Source organism: Ceratotherium simum, chromosome 22 (genome assembly GCF_057802395.1).
Source record: "Ceratotherium simum simum isolate JZ-2026a chromosome 22, ASM5780239v1, whole genome shotgun sequence".
Lineage (NCBI taxonomy): Eukaryota > Metazoa > Chordata > Mammalia > Perissodactyla > Rhinocerotidae > Ceratotherium > Ceratotherium simum.
In genome coordinates this window covers 12,149,005-12,163,145 of record NC_141921.1, presented here as the reverse complement: position 1 = coordinate 12,163,145, position 14,141 = coordinate 12,149,005, and the positions used below count along the sequence as shown (strand labels likewise).

The window sequence follows — 14,141 nt, the reverse complement described above, 5'->3', positions numbered from 1 at the left end:
GCTGCCCCTCTGCCCTCTCTGGGAGCCGCGTGGACCAGGATCGCTGATCTGATGGGGAGGGAGCGGAGTTCTCCTTACCTCTCCCCACTTCCTCCGGAGGCCCAGCACGTTCCGCTCTCAGATGTGCGGCAGTGTGGATCCCTCCGCTCTAGGTTTTCACTGTCTGGGATTCTGTTGTTGGTCTGTGGCTGTTGCTTTTGTTGTATCTTCTCGGGGGAAGAGTTCACGGGAAAGCTCACTCCGCCATGATGCTGACGTCACTCCTGATTTGCTAATATTTTGTGGAGGATTTTTACATCCTTTCTTGTAATGTCTTTGTGTGGTTTTGGTATTAGGATAATGGTTGGCCTCATAAAATGATCTAGGAAGTATTCTCTCTGCTTCTATTTTCTGGAAGTGATGGTAGAAAATTGGTAAAATGTATTCCTTAAATGTTTGGTAGAATTCACCAGTGAAATCATCTAGGCTCAGTACTTTCTGTTTTGGTAGGTTATTAAATCAATTTCTTTAATAGATATAGGCTTATTTAGATTATCTATTTTGCTTTTTGAGTTTGGTTTGTTGTCTTTCAAGAAATTGGTCCATTTCATCTAGGTTATCAAATTTGTGGCATAGAGTTGATCATAATATTTCCTTATTATCTTTTTAATGTTAATAGGATCAGTAGTGATGGCCCCTTTTTATTTCTTATATTAGTAATTTGTGTCTCTGTCTTTTTTTTCTTAGTTAACCTGGCTAGAGATTTATCAATTTTATTGATCTTTTCAAAGAAGGAATTTTTGGTTTCATTGACTTTTATCTCTTGATTTGCTATTTTTCAATTTCATTGCTTTCTGCTTTAATTTTTATTTTTTCTTTTCTTCTACTTACTTAGGATTTAATTTGTTTTTCTTTTTCTACTTTCCTAATATTGAAGCTTATATTATTGGTTTTAGATCTTTCTTCTTTTTTAGTCTGTTCATTCAATGCTAAAGTTTCCCCCTAAACACTGCTTTCACTGCATTCCACAATTTTGATCAGTTGTATTTTAACTTTTGTATAGTTTGAAATATTTAAAAAATTTTCTTGAGACTTCTTCTTTAACTCATGTGTTATTTAGAAGTGTGTGGTTTATTCTCCAAGTATTTCGAGGTTTTCCAACTATCTTTCTGTTGTTAACTTCTATTCCATTGTGATCTGAGAGCATACCTTGTGTGATTTCTGTTCTTTTAAAGTTTAGGGTGTGTTTTATGGTCTAGAATGTGGTCTATCTTGGTGAATGTTCTGCGTGAGCTTTAGAAGGAGATGTATCCTGCTATTTTTGGGTGAAGTATTCTATAGATGTCAATTAGATCCAGTGGATTGATGATGTTGTTCAGCTCAACTATGTCCTTGCTGGTTTTCTGCCTGCTGGATCTCTCCTGTTGATGGAGGGTTGTTGAAGTCTCTGACTCATAAAAGTAGATTCATCTATGTCTCCTTATAGTTAGTTTTTGCCTCATGTATTTTGACACTCTGTTGTTAAGCACACTCACATTAAAGTTTATTATCTTCTTGGAGAATTGACCCCTTTATCACTATGTAATGCCCTTCTTTATCTCTAATAAGTTTTCTTGCTCCGTAATCTGCTCAGTCTGAAATTAATATAGTTACACCAGTTTTCTTTTGGTTAGTTAGCATGGTATATCTTTCTCTATCCCTTTACACTTAATCAATATGTATCTTTATATTTAAAGTGGGTTTCTTGTAGACAATATGTAGTTGAGTCTTGTTTTTTAATCCACTCTGACAGTCTCTGTCTTTTAATTGGTGTAGTAAACTGTTGATGTTAAAAGTGATTGTTAATGCAGCTGGATTAGCGGCTACCATATTTGTTACTGCTTGCTATTTGTTGCTTTTTTAAAAAAAATCTTCCACTCTTTTTCTGCCTTCTCTGGTTTTAAGGGAGCATTTTTTATGATTCTATTTTTCTCCTCTCTTGGCACATAAATTACACTTCTTTTTAGCCCATGAGTTTGCAATATATATTTACAATTAATCCAAGTTCACTTTCAAATAATGTTTGCAAGTACCTGATAGCAGAGTAGTCCCAATTTTTTTCCTATCTTTTATAAAATTGTTATCATTTATTTCACTTATCCCTAACCTGTAATCACTGGATACATTGTTGTTATTATTATTCTGAACAAAATGGTATCTGTCGATCGATTATGAATAGGAAAATGAAAATATTTTATCTCTGTTTATTCCTTCTTTAATGCTCTTTTCTTTATGTGGATCTGAGCTTTTGACCTGTATTGTTTTTCTTCTTTCTAAAGAACTTCTTTTACTATTTTACAAAGCCAGTCTACTAGTGACAAATTCCCTATTTTTGTTTGTCTGAGAAAGTCTTTATTTCTCCTTTACCTTCAAGGGTAATTTTACAGAATTCTAGGTTGGTGGGTTTTTTTGGGAACACTTTAAATGTTTTACTGCACTCTCTTCTTGTTTGCCTGGTTTCTGAAGAGATGGTCAATGTAAATCTTATTCTTCCTCCTTTATAGGTAAGGTGTTTTCTTCCTGTAACCATGACATTCCTTTAACTTTCCAGAGTTTCTTTTTTGTCTTTGATTTTTCTGCAATTTGAATATGATGTGTACAGGTGTAGATTTTTTGATATTTTCCTGCTTGGTGTTCCTTGAGGTTCCTGGTTCTGTGGTTTGGTTTCTGTCATTAATATCGAAAAGTTCTCAGTCATTTATTGTTTCAAATATTTTTGTATTCCTTTTTTCTCTTTCTTCTCCTTGGTCCTTTATTTTTAGTTTCCTGGTGGAAGTAGTTCCTTGATGACTTTATTTCTTCTGTGGAAATTAGTCTAAATTTTCTATCTCTACTGGGGTCAATTTTGGTACATTGAATTTTCCAGTTCAACTAGGTTTTAAAATTAATTTGAATAGAATTTGGTAGGCTCATGATTTTTAAAAAATTTCTCAATATCAATAGTTATTTCCCCCTTGTCATTTCTTACTTTGTATATTTGTGATTTCTGCCCGTTTTTTTCTGATTAAGTTAGCTGTAATATACCTGGTATGAATTTTTTTTTTAAAGAGCCAGGATTTTGATTTATTAATTTGGTCTACTGTTTTTCTGTTCTTTACATTGTTAATTTTTACTATTTTCTTCCTTGTACTATCTTTTGGTTTATTTTATTGTTCTTTTTCTAGTTTTTTAGTTAGGATTTAATGTATTTATTTTCATTTCTATTGCTTTTTCTTTTGCTTTGTTAATCTATTTGTATTTGTGTGTGAGTGTGTGTCTGTGTGTGTCTTTGTAGGTTTTTTCTTTTTAGTTGTGGTAAAATACACATAACATAAAATTTACCATCTTAACTATTTTTAAATGTACAGTTCAGTGGTATTAAATACATTCACATGGTTGTGCCTCCATCACCACCTTCCATCCCCGTAATTCCTTTCATCTTGTAGAACTGCAATTCTATACCTATTAAACAATAACTTCCCATTCTCTCCTTCCCTCAGGCCCTAGCAACCACCATTATACTTTCTGTCTTAAGATTTTGACTCTTCTAAGTACTTCATATAAATGGAATCACATGGTATTTCTCTTTTTGTGACTGACTTTTTCACTTAGCATGTCCTCATGGTTCATCCATGTTGTAGGATATATCAGAATTTCCTTTCTTTTTAAGGCTGAAAATATTCCATTGTATGTATATACCACATTTTGTTTATCCATTAATCCATGTATGAATACTTGAGTTGCTTCCATATTTAGCTATTGTGAATAATGCTGATATGAACATGGATGTACAGTTATGTTTTTGAGACCCTGCTTTCCATTGTTTTGCATATATACCCAGAAGTAGAATTGCTGGATCATATGATAATTCTACTTGTAATTTTTTGAGGACCTACCATACTGTTTTTCACAGTGGCTGTACCAGTTTATTTTTTCACCAACAGTGCACAACAGTTCCAATTTCTCTACATCCTTGTCAACACATTTTTTGTTTTTGTTTTTGTTTTTATAATAGCCTTTCTAATGGGTGTGAGGTGGTATCTCATTGTAGTTTTGATTTGCATTATCCTAACGATCAGTGATGTTGAGCATCTTTTCACGTGGTTATTGGCTGTTTGTATTATCTTCTTTGGAGAAATGTCTATTCAAGCCTTGGCTCATTTGTGAATACGGTTGCTTGTTTTTTGTTGTTGAGTTTTAGAAGGTTGCTATATATTCTGGATATTAAGCCATTATCAGAAATATGGTTTGCATATATTTTCTCTCATTCTGTGCATTTCCTTTTTACTCTGTTGATATTGTCTTTTCATGCAGGAAAATTTTTAACTTTTGTGGAATCCAATTTTTCTATTTTTTCTTTTGTTACCTGTGCCTTAGGTGTTATATCCAGGAAATTCTTGCCAAATCCAATGTCATGAAGCTTTCGTTGTATGTTTTCTTCTAAGAGTTTTATTGTTTTAGGCCTTACATTTAGATCTTTGATCGATTTTGAGTTAATTTTGTCTGTGGTATTAGACAAGAGTCCAACATTATTCCTTAGCGTGTGGATGTTCAGTTTTCCCAGCACCATTTGTTGAAAAGATTGTCTTTTCTCCATTGAATAGTCTTGGCATCCTTTGGTAAAGGTGTATTATTATTCTACCCAGTAAAGGTAATCCAGGATGGAAAGAAATCCCTCAAGGATGAGAAGAGGCAGGATAACACTCATAAGAGGAGGTACCAGGATTTTCAGGATGTTGTCCTTTCTGCCAAAGTAAATCTTTCAAATTTCTGAGCCTGCTCATATATCTAGTTAATTGTGTGAGTAGGTGGATGAGCGGGGAGGAGGGGAGACACAAGCAAAATTGATCACCCAAATTTGACAATACTTCTGAACTGATGGATTGGTTCCGTAGAGTTTGAGGTAAAGATAGAATTCTGCGACTCTGTCACTAGAGGGAGTCAGAGAAGACTAAATTTTCTACTGCTTTGACGAGATTATCGTAAAGACGCAAAGTAGTGCAGGGAAGCACAGGAGAAAGGGTCACTGAGTAAGCTGGCAAAATGCTGAGGAGGAGGTGCTGGGAAATCTGGATAAATCGGGCAGGATGAGTGGAGGAACTCTTTGCAAGGACTGATTTCCTAATCTAACTTTGTTCTCAATTATTCTCTGGACAAAGTGTGGCTCATAGTATATATTTCTTGAACTGAATTAAAATTGAAAATCTCATTTGAAACTCTAATTTTTTCCGTAAATCATTATTTTGATTGGGGCTCCAAACATCTATAAACTGACATTGCGTAAAATGATCTCTACTGTACTTTCTACGCGGAAAACTCCTCAGACACTGACCTGCGATCTGAAGTGAACACATTCATGTTGGCAGGGCTGGACACCATGGCAGGGGGCATTTCCTGGCTCCTCTACCACCTGGCTCTGAGCCCTGAGCATCAGGAGAGATGCCGGGAGGGGATCAGGGGCATCCTGGGAGACAGGTCTTCCATCACCTGGTAAGTAAGATCTGCATCCCTCAACATTTCATCCTAGTTCTCCTCCTGGGATTCTGCTTTATTCTTTCCTCTTGTACCTTGGTGACCATAGTGCTTCAAGATACGTGTATGTGGAAGCAGAAGAGGCAGGCTACCATTCTGCTCTTTTCTAGAGGGCTCTCAATTATCCCTTTGTCTTTTGCCAAAGAAGTTCACTCATCCATAAGCTATCTATTTCATTTATTTTCCTAATCGGTGATGTGTAAAATATCGTATTTCTGTCTTTCACCCAGGCTCTGGCACATTGGAAATGGGGATTTGATCCCAAGACTTACGTTTAGAGCTTAAGTGATTGGGCTCAAGTGGGCTCCTCTTCTGAGGGACCTGAGTGAGCATCTGCATCATTTAAGCCTCACTGTGGATATTCTGTCCCATTTTATTCTCTCCCATAAAATAGTTTTATTCCACAATATGGCCTTATGCATACATTTAATGACATTTGTATATAGCAATCTGAGAACTTATAATTCTTTTAGACAGATAATAAAACCACACTGCAAAGAACAATTTCTGGAAAAGCTGGAAAGTTATTTAACGTCTCCATTTGGCTCCTTGTCAGCCCACATCTGCTTTGGGTCAAAATTCCTCTCTTCTTTTTGCACCAGGGCTAAGATGGACAACATTGTTTTTTCTTAAGCGTGCAAAGTGACAGGCTAAGCAGAATTATTCTTTTTATTCTGGCATTGAGGAGGAGGGAGTTCAAAATTAAAATTTCACATTAACTAATGGCTAAAGCCTGCATTCAAAGTAAGTAATCAGAAAAGCAAATAGAAACACAATAAAGCAAATAGACTGAATACATGCAGTCATTTTATTGAACCAACCTGACCAGCTAGGATGCAAATAAAAACTTTATTCTTCTCCCACTGGCACTTCACACTTCCAGTGTGGGGCAAGTTCTTTTCATCTCAGGGGTGTAACGTGAGTGAATCTCATAGAATTTCCCTTCATTTAAATTATTTTAAATTTTTAAATCATTCCCTTATTTAAATCTCAAGAATAGCCTCATTTCAGTAATGAAGGTGTCTGGTCCAGTGTCATAATAAAAACTTCAAGTTCTGATCCACTGGGAATGTCTTCCCCCATCCAGCTCAGTACTTCTTTGGGTCTGGAAGCCAGCCGTGGGTGAGGGGTTGTGGTATCTTCTTCTTACTGACCAGCTCCTCCCTTACCCAGTAGCTCCTTCTTCTGACCTTTCTAGCAAAGCACCAGGAGGGAGAGGGGATAAGGAGAAAGGAGCTGGTACTGTTGTGATCTTCCCCTCTGAACTTGGTGGATAGTCAATGCTTCCTTTTACTCTTGATGGGAGCATCTGTGGGTTTCTTGGAGAGTCCCCCAGTGGGACTTTGCAATGGTGATCAAGGGACAAGAGAATTCTTGTCCTAGGTCATTGGCCCACAGGACACACTGGAACATTCCTGCCTTGCCATGCTGCTCTCCCCTGCCTCTCTGTTCTGAGTCACAGCCTTTCCTATCAGTCCTATGCTTCCCAAACTCCGGGGAGCACATGTCAGATCATATAAGTGACCCTTCTGAAGCCCCCCTTTGCTTCACATGGAGGGGTGGAGTACCGTCCTCCATTTTCCCCGGCACTCTGGCATTCCAACAATTCTTTTTAAAGGATGTTTTCTTTTTCCCTCTGAAAACTCTTAAGCCTCCTCTCTTCAATCCTTATACATTCTTGATTTATATGATGAGCTAAGGGTTGCAAAACTGGTTTTCAGAAATCTCCTTAGCAAATCCTTTACTGTTAGTTTAGCACCCTCCTCACTTTGTAATGAGGTTCTTCATTTTGTAATGTTTCGTTCCTCTTGCTCTCAGATATCAGCTGATCCTGAGGCAGAAAGAGTCCCATTTTAACTTTCTGTTACATAAACCAATTGCATAATAGCTTTAATCTGAGAATGATATATACCAGGAACAAACATCAAATACAAAAATAATATCAGTATTTACAAACTGGCTATGGTGTCTGGGTTCCCTTCCCTCCCTCCTTTGTCCTCACAGGGACCAGCTGGGTGAGATGTCATAAACCACAATGTGGATCAAGGAGTCACTCTGATTGGCCCCTCCAATCCCATCCATTTCCAGAGAACTCAGCAAGCCCATTACCTTCCCAGATGGACGCTCCGTGCCTGCAGCTCTTTGCATTACTTTCCTAAGCAGTTCCTAGAGACTGTGGGATCCTGGGACCACATAGATGAAGACCAGCAGGTTTCTCAACTCTTGGAGTAGTCAAAACACAATCCTAAGGACAGCTGGCTTAGGGTTGGGCATCTATTAAGAGCTTAGTGGGTAATGCCTTGATCGGATCTGGGTTTCAGAGACTTCCCCCAAGGCACATAACCATTTGCAGCAAAGATCTGTCCAGAACCAGTGTTGCCAGAATCCCAACCCGGGGTTTCTTCCATTGTGGGACACTGTTTCTCAGATAATTCTTGTTTGGCTGAGTTTGAGACCCAGATGAGACTGGGAGATGAGCACTATTATCTTTATCTAGAAGACCCAAGGATGGTCTTTGTCTTCATCATTATAATATCACCCTTGTAAGTGTGCACCATTTAATAGTTTACAGAGAGCCTTCAAAAAAATTCTTTCATTTTTTTTTCTCTTCGAACATGATCTTAGCAGACACTATACAGTGCTTGGCAGTTTAGAAAGCAATTTCAAATATTTTTGGTGTAGCCAAAAACCCACTGGGGAGCCCCAATGTGCAGATGAGCAGAGCTAGAACTTGCACAGAGCTCCTACGCCCTGAGACCAGTTCTCTTCAGAACAACACAGGTCTCTGAGCAGGGCCAGTGGGAGGCAGAGGGATCACATGAGACAGCCTTCACTCATCTGCATCTATTCTATTGACTCTTGCCCTTGGAAACAAGGTGGCAACTTGGAAACAAGTTGCATTGCTTGTAGCAAATACCAACAGCCTGTCACTTACTGTGACTTTGTTGACAGATCCAGAATTAATTTACCAGAAGTATTTCTGGTAACCAAATAATCTTCAAATTATCTTTTCTCTGTGTTTAAAAAAAAATCTCCAAACCATATGGATATTTGCCCAAATTCCCCAGCTTCCTTATATGAACAGCACCATCAGAAATTTGTCATTGGATCTGCACAATGGCATTATGATTCTGTTCTTATGCACCCAGACTGTCTCCAGTGGATACTTTTTAGTCCATTAATAGATATATAAATAATACCCAGAGGTAGTAGAAAACGTAAGTATGGGTTACCATTTTGACATGATACCAGTAGCTCCTTAAGATAGAATCATGTATTAAATAGATCATTGCTTTGAATACTAAGGTGCCACCCAGCCTCATCTTCCCATGGGTCCTTCACTGCTGGTATCAGCTACAGCACTCAGAGCTCTGCCTTGGAGGGAGATCGCTCTTTCCCTTCAAGAAGAAAATTCTTACCCAAGAGCAGTATAACTGTAGCCCACAACTTGCTCTTTCTCTTGTGACCTCTTTATTTCCTTTCTTTTTCAGGAATAACTGTGGTTCACAGTATTTGGGGTCTTCACCACAGCTCTGCCATCTGGGAAAATGTAAAGGATGACTGTCTTACATGTAAGCACTTTAAAGAACTAATGTTGTGCAAGTCACTTTTTGTACCTATGCATGGAAGTGGCCAATGACACAAAGCAAGCAAAAATAAACATAAAAACCAACAATGTAAAACTTTTCCCCCAAAGGAAAACTCCTCTTCCCCTATTCCTACCTTCTCTCTGCTTTGAATAAGCAGATTGGCACAATGCCACACAATCTACTCTAAATTGCCACAGTCTACACAGGAGTCATTTACTTAACAAGCTCTACCAAACACTTACCTAGATATCTGCAAGAGTGTAGACTCCCAATAGTAATTCAGGCAATACAAAATCCCTTTGCTGGATGTAACAATCAGGGTTCTGGCAGGAAACTAATGACACTCAAGCTGGGCAATTTGAGGAGAGTTTCATAAAGGAACTATTTACAAAGGTATGGGTAGGGTTTAGGAAAAGGAAAATGGAGCAAACAACTACTGAAGCGTGTGGAAATTAATAAAAGAAACCTTAGCTAAATTGCAGTCAGGAAGGCCTTAGGAGGAGCTCTCATGCCCTATCACACATCATCTATTACACCAAAGGGGAAGATAGGGATGCTTGCATCTTGGACAGGAAGTAAAACTACTTTACTACTGAAGGAAGATTTCTCTTTCCACGTGGCAACATCCCAGCCAATGAGAAAAGCCTCAGCTCAGCCAAAGAGAAGCCATTGCCACCCTGAACTGTTACTTTCTCCCAATAGACTTTCCTTTAGAACAACCCTTCCCTACTCCCCCTTTTTCTCTATAAAGACAGCTCCTATTCATTGTTGAATTTGCCTATGGTTTGCCATAGCATGCACATCCCAAATTGCAATTCTTTCAGCTATTCCTGAATAAACTCATGTCGAGGCTTTTCATGTTAACAAGTGCTTACTGCTTCTAGGCCTGATGGGACATGGGAGAGAGGGTTACAAACCTGGAGAGAGACTGCTGCTAGGAAAGGCCATCAGACAGGAGTTGTGGCTCCAGTAGAGTCTGCAGCCAACCTGATGCAGCCTGGGAGGGAGGGGCCCTGGGAATAAATAACCCAAACGCTCTCTCCTCCCACTCTCCAGATGGCCTATTAGTGTCTTTTATTGGCCAAACACAACAGGAAACCATGTGCGTCAGCTTCTTGGTGCCCAGAGCAGGGTAGGGAAGGGAGGAGAGAGGATCTGGAGAGGCTAAAAGAAGATGTGTAACATACCTCAGTTCCTTGATTCAGTGTTCTTGAAACTCTAAACCCTCACAACATGTACAGCCATATCCTTTTACATAATCTGCTAGAGTTTAAGATCTATTACATGTAATGGGAAGTTGGACCGCATGTCTCAGTAACAACTGCTCATATATTTTGGCCTGACTTCTAAGTAGGTCCTCCCTTACCTCCAAAGTGAAAAAACACCACTGGCCATAGTGTTTCTGCTTTCCCCTTACTTAGTCTGGGTAGCAGACTAGTCCACTGGGAGGCCAGACAAGCTCTGCATGTCTAGAGTTGCTCTGTTCACTGTGGTAGCCATCAGCCACATGTGACAATTGAGCACTTGAAACGTGGCTAGTCGGAACTGAGATGTGTTTGAAATGTAAAATACACACTGGATTTTGAAGATGTAGTGGAAAAAAGGTGAAATATTTTCTTAATAATTATTTACATCGAGTACATGTTGGAATTGTTATTGCATAAAATTGGGGTTCTCTTGCCCGATGCACATAAACAGCCAATTAATTATGGCATCAGCCTTTGGGAGAAGGATGAGCTTTGTTCTGAGAGATCAAACTGCAGGGATGCAGGGGGCATGTGCCTTCAGATCTGTCTCCCTGATTCAGGATTTGGGGTGAAATTTAAGAGGATACAGAGAACAGGCTGGCATGCAGAAATGCTGGCAGGACAGGTTTTGATTGGTGGGTTTCAAGAATGTATGGTAAGGTTTTAAACATTTATGACAGGGTTCTAATCACTTATGATGAGGTTCTAAACATTTTTGATGAGGTGGGGAAGGCATTTTAGGACCAGATCTTCCTGAATGAGGGACCCTTCGCTTCTGATGAGTCAGACTTTCAAGTTCCGGCCACGTCCTTGTCCTTGGTTTCCATGGGAAGGAGGATCTTTGGTCCCATGGTCATTTCAGGTCAAGATTTCCTCTTCCATGCATGCTCTGGCTTTGTGACTTTGCAGATTTTCTGAAAGACAATTCTTAGTCACTCTGTTGATAAGTTGGCGTCAATTGAACTTGTCCTGGAGGGCCCGCGGTTACAGAATGATAATATTTTCTGTAAAATAAATTCTATTATTATAATTAATTTTGCCCTTTTAAAATGTGGCTACTAGAACATTTGAAATTACATTTATGGGTCACAGTATATTTCTGTTCATCAGTGCTAAGTAATAGCTTAAAGAAATATGTTAATGGTGTTCTGGATGTGGTGGTGGGGTTGCGTTTGCATTTTGGGTCTTTGACCTCTTGAGGTTCTCTTGGAAGAATTCTGATCAGAGACACTCCCACTCCTTCTTTCCATTTCCAGCTGGACCAAGGTGAGAACAATTTGAAATTGTTGAAAGTACACAAAAATGTTTACTTAAGAACAGCTTTCTCTCTTTAGCCCCTCAGCTCTATAAATTCTTCCATGGAACCCCATCTTTTCACCTGACCATGAGGTAAATATTGGTGCCTATTTGAGCCCCTGAAAGGTCCCATTAATTTCAAAAAGAACAACACTCTTCTCTATCACATCCTATACAGCCATGCCTCAGAAAGCTCTTCCCTGTAGGGGAGGGGAAAATTCTCCCCCTTCCCCTCTTGGTTCTTATGGCTGGTCAAATAAGTAAAATGACATAAGGCAAGTTAACAGGAGAAAATCAAACAGTTTAATATGTGGGCACAGGGAATTCACATGAGCATGAAAAATTGCAAATACAGTCAGGCAAAATAAGACACATATGTCATTCTGGACTAAGGAAAAGGGGCAGGGGTCTGGACTTTCAATCACCTCCTTTCTGGAGGTTATTTACAGAAAGATAGAAAAAGATAATATTTGGTAAACAAATGTTTGTTTGGCCATCTAGAGACAATGGGACGCAGAGAGGACTTTGATCGAATGGGCCTTGCTAGATTCCTCCCTGCCTACCACACCTAGTTCATATTATACTATAATTATCTACGGTGACAGCTCCTTCCTGGGACAGGCCTTCTATCTTAAATTCTTTTAGGCAGTTAGAGGGAAGTTCCAAGTTGATTCCTGAGTCTTTTGTTCTTAACATAATCAACCCAAAATAATCCTCAAGCCAAAGAGACAAACTTTGGGGTGGCAAATCCCCTGCACCCACGATGCAAGCAGTTGCTCATAGGCTCAATGAAGGCCCACCCCAAGTGCAGGAGAAACAATTCTTTTCCTTTTTTAATTTCAGCTTTATTGGGGTATAATTGACATAAAAAATTGTAAGATATTTAAAGTGTGCATCACGGTGATTTGATGTACATGTAAGTTGTGAAAGAATCTCCCCACCTAGTTAATTCCTTCAACTCACATATTTATCTTTTTGTGTGTGTGTGAGAACATTTAAGTTCTACTTTCTTAGCAAATTTCAATTATACAATACAGTGTCATCAACTATAGTCATCATGTTTTACATTAGATCCTCACAGGAGACACATTCTATGAGCAACTCCAAGTGTCACCTTGTTTAGAGAGGGTGTCACATTGGAACCTCCCAGCTCACATTCTTACAGGGACAATGAGTCCAAAGTCCAGAAGTTTCTGTGGCATTTACTGTGAAAATGTTGCTTTTCTGTGAACATCAGACTTGTTATTCTAGTATCTTATTAAAGAGTCAGAAGAAACAGCATTTCTTCAAGTATCTCTTTCTTTCCCTGGGTGTCTGCAGGAACTGCATCTGGCAGCACTTTGCCATGGCTGAGTTAAAGGTGGCCATTGCTCTGATTCTGCTCCACTTCAAGGTGACTCCAGACCCCACCAGGCCTCTTGTCTTCTTGCCCCAGGTTATCCTCAAACCCAAGAGTGGGGTCCACTTGCACCTGAAGAAGCTCCCCTAATGCTACAGCCCAGGGTACGATGATTATATATATTTTGTTTTAAAGTTAAATTACAGCTAATGGTCCAAGGAAATGAAGAGGCATCAAAATGTGGTGGGAGGACTAGGGGTTGGTGGGATGGGGGTCTCTGTGGAGCTGCACAATATCCAAAAACATAGTGTGAAAGTTGAAATAAAATGGAGCCACTTACGCAACAGTGTTTTAAAATGGAGCTGGGAGGCCATTAAGATAGTACTGAGTGGAATCATGAACTGTTGAACTGGGCCAAACCACAAATATTCCAAGGACTCTGTAAGAACACTTGTAAATTTCTACAGTAATGAACTTTTGCTCAGTCAACCTTAGCAACCAATTCTGTTTAGCCAAGTTGAGTTTTCTGCTGCCAACACCGATCAAAATTATGCAAACATTCCCTTTTTCTCTTTAAAATGACACTCCATACTTGGTTTTTGCTCCACAGTGGGACACTATTTGGGATGCTACCCAAATCTGTGTGCCTGGAATTGCAATTCTTTGATCCCAAATAAACTATTATCTCTTGAATCAGTTTCTTCTTTTTAGGTTGACAACCACATGGGGTGTTCCCTAGATCTGTTTCTGTATGACTTTGGGAGATTTTCAGATCTTTTCTGTTTGATTCTGGCTACTGTTAGTGCTAGATACAAAGAGTTTTGCTAGGTGACTTCCATACATTTTCTGTTGTTTTTAAAAATAATTTTCAGAATTACAGAAGTAATAGGTGAATGTATGCTCATAGTAAAAGATTTCCAAGACTAGAAAACTATGTAGAGTAAAAAGTAAAAGTCCCACTTCACATAGCTCACATCTCCCTGCCCTGACTAATCCTACTGCTTTTCCTAAAACAGAATAGTTTGCTGTGCATTTTTTCAGACTTTTTGCTGTACATTTCATATGTACACATGTATGTATGTATTCTTATAGATGGAATCATATCCATATTGTTTTTGCTTTTTTCATGTAATAAAAATA

The 14,141-nt window shown here is 38.9% G+C and overlaps 1 pseudogene; it reads left to right on the top strand.

Moving 5' to 3' along the window:
* Positions 1 to 13,159, top strand: part of LOC147914054 (cytochrome P450 4X1-like) — a 60,377-nt pseudogene extending 47,218 nt beyond the window's left edge.
* The last annotated feature ends 982 nt before the right edge of the window (positions 13,160 to 14,141 follow it).